The sequence below is a fragment of the Micropterus dolomieu genome, linkage group LG12 (genome assembly GCF_021292245.1).
Source record: "Micropterus dolomieu isolate WLL.071019.BEF.003 ecotype Adirondacks linkage group LG12, ASM2129224v1, whole genome shotgun sequence".
NCBI classification, from domain to species: Eukaryota; Metazoa; Chordata; class Actinopteri; order Centrarchiformes; family Centrarchidae; genus Micropterus; species Micropterus dolomieu.
The window spans coordinates 5733532-5736966 of NC_060161.1; the positions used below are offsets into that span (position 1 = coordinate 5733532).

The window sequence follows — 3435 nt, forward strand, 5'->3', positions numbered from 1 at the left end:
TTCAGCAGACTGAAGTATTTTAAGTATAAACTTCAGCAGACTGAAGTATTTTAAGTATAAACTTCAGCAGACCGACGATTCTAACGTATAAACTTCAGCAGACTGAAGTATTTTAAGTATAAACTTCAGCAGACCGAAGTATTTAACATGTAAACTTCAGCAGACTGAAGTATTTTAAGTATAAACTTCAGCAGACCGACGATTCTAACGTATAAACTTCAGCAGACTGAAGTATTTTAAGTATAAACTTCAGCAGACCGAAGTATTTAACATGTAAACTTCAGCAAACCGAAGTATTTCATATGTAAATTTATACGTTAAATACTTCGGTCTGCTGAAGTTTATACGTTAAATACTTCGAACGTATAAACTTCAGCAGACCGACGATTCTAACGTATAAACTTCAGCAGACTGAAGTATTTAAAGTATAGACTTTGGCTGTTTTAACATACAAACTTCAGCAGACAGATGTTTTCCCTCAGAGCCCCCACACAGCCGGCGAAGCCCAGGATGAAGGTGACTCCGCCCACCACCAGGACCAACCAGACTGGGTCGAAACCATGCAGCCGAGTCACCTGGGTCAGATCCAACAGGACTCCCTGTAAACCACAGCAAAGCAGTTCAGGAAAGGTAAAGCAGTAAGAGAGGTCAAACTTTTAGATATAATTATGATGTGATGATAACTTTTAAACCAACTTTCACTACCTTAACTTAGCAACTCATTTCACTCTTCAAGAAACAAGAAATAAATACTGTTGTGATTGTAATTCAGTGTGTTCATTCACCTTTTCACTCCACGCCCAGAAACCAGCTGAAATGAAGGCAGCTCCAGCCAGCTGCAACACAAAGACACACACCAGCGTTTAGTCTTATCCAATACAGAAACAGACCTGCATTACTTTCTTGTCTGAATATAAAAGCGTTATGTACTGGTTGATGTGAGAGGCATGCTGGGATACTTGTCTGAAGCATAGACTGTATAAAAGAAGAGGGAACAGCTGCCATGAAGTCACCCGTTGGTTTGTTGACTACTGTTTTAAAGCCTCGAGTTTGGCAGTTTGGCCGTCGCCATGTTGACTTTTTGCAGCAAGGCACTGGACGTGACCATATTTGGACGAGAGAGTGGCGCAAGCTAGCTTGGTTAGCAAGGTGCAATTTTAATTCACGTTAACTGAGATATTAGCTGGGATGCTAACTATGTTCCTCTAAATGAGACCATAATTTACTAAATGAACATCATGCTGTGTTGAAGAAGACTTTACTGACGGAATAAATCAGCTGAGAAGTAGAAACATTTTCTCAGAGACTTCTATACAATCACACTTCTTTCTGCAGTCGCTGCAGTCGCCCCCTGCTGGCTGTCAGAGAGGACGCAGGTTTAAGGCTCTTCAGCCTCCAGCCCTGCGTCCTGTGGGTCTGAAGTCAGCTGCTGATAAACCAGGAGTGAGACCCTTACAGGCCGTTCACACTCTGAGACCCAACAAGAACAGAACTGTGACTGATGATGTTTCACAAGAACACACTTCCTGCTCCCTCAACCACACAGGATACCACTGACATCACTTCCTGTCAGCTGAGTGCCAGACAGGAAACAGCTTTCAAAGACAACACAGCTCTGTCTCAGTCAGTTTAACTTGTGAACATTCTGTGTGACCAGGTAAACAAGTAAACATGGGGATCAGGTAAACAAGTAAACATGGGATCAGTGGCCTGGACTACGAAGGGAGTTCAGCCTGCTCAGAGTGAACTCTGGGAAACAAACGGTCTGCTACACTGGAGTTAAACTACAAAAGGTGGATCAGAGGTTGATGGTTGAGTCCGTGTTAACTCGTATAAAAAGAGGCGTATTCGGCCGTGCAGGCAGAGTTTTTTTTCCTCCAGAGGAACGCACGTGTCAGGAAATTATGAATGTGAAGACACATTAACGGCTAAATCTAATATCGTGGCGGCCGACAAAGCCAGGGAGGCTTGTTGGACTAAATTTGTAGCCTGATGTTGTTCTTGTAGTTCAGATCTCTATCCTGTATTTTATGTGGAATATGATGAAGATGTAAAGGTCCAGCTGCACATGAGGTCCACTGTAACAGAAGGAGAGGGGGAATAATCCCAGACACAATTTCATCTCCGAGTAAGAAACTTGAATATTCTCTGACATCAAACTTCACTCTGCAAGGCTGCAACATCACACACACGTCTGCCGTGTATTATGCACGCACTGGAAAGTTAGATTCAGCGGTGAGTTCCCTCAGAGACTTTGCCTCGGATCATTCGGAAGAAAACGGAGGGAAATTTCCAATTTTTCTAGGATTGTTTTCCTGGGTTATTAACCCCGAGCCCGGCTCCACCCGTAAAATAGTAATCTATCTACAAATGTGAAAACACTCAGTTACAGCCTACAGACGGGCTCCATCTCAGAAACCTCTCTAGAATCCCGGCTCGGCCGCAGGGCTCGCTGTCTGAACGCCTCGGGGGAACAAATCAGGATCTAAACGTGTTTTATGAAGCGGTGTGGATGAACACTTCTCATCAGTAACACTGAGTACAGATGTGAAGTCCACGTGCAGGAGAACCTCCAGTTAACCGCCAACAAAACCTGCTGGGAGCGGTTCAGGGATGAAGCGTAAATCGCCATGGTAACAGACCTCGGGTAACACCCGTCCACCTTTCGTAGTACGGGTTAACCGGGAAGTTACTCCTGAAGCTACCTGGATAAGCCGGGTACCTCGCTTGGTAGTACAGGCCACAGGTAAACATGTGATCAGAGTGCACCACGAAGCAGGATTTGAGCTTATCCAGGTAACTTCAGGGTTAACCCTGCTGGGTTTTCAGCACCACGAAGGTGGTTCACTTCTTCCCATGGTAACTTATGCTGAACGGCTAACCTGCTCCGGAACAGGTTCTGTTCCAGATCAGAGACTAACTCTGTGAAAATGACGTCACCATCTGTAGGAAATCCCACAGACTGTTTTAGCCAATAGGCTGCTTTATGTTTGCAGAGGTGATGTGGAGAAACTCTTGACTCCAGCGATATAATCCTGCAGAGACTGAGCCTGCAGGTTTTTACAGCACAGCAGGATCAGCCTATTTACTGCCTTTAAATGTCTTTAATATTTTTTAATGAAAGGGGTTTTATTTTTCAATATTAGGAGCAGTTTGGTAGGGATATTGAAATACTAAATTTAATATGAACGTAGGCTGTTTATTTTAGGTTAGTATAGCTTTCTTAGGCCTGCTACAGAGACTGCGGTCATGTTCATGTTCATCATGTGAGCTTTCAGCAGCCTAGATGTTGACATTCAGTCTTTCAGACACTATACAAGTACGGAGCATTTATTTGAGCTCATTTTATGGCATGAATGGAGTTTTGTTTCATTGCTTTATGAAGTTAATTTAGAACAACGTTTGGAACACTTAAATTAATCTCATTTTTGAAGG

At 43.4% G+C, this 3435-nt stretch overlaps 1 protein-coding gene across 1 annotated transcript in view; it reads right to left on the reverse strand.

Annotated features, from left to right (window-relative positions):
* ninl (ninein-like) overlaps positions 1-3435 on the reverse strand; it is a 24156-nt gene that overhangs the window by 10108 nt on the left and 10613 nt on the right. The gene's annotated exons all lie outside the window — the stretch shown is intronic.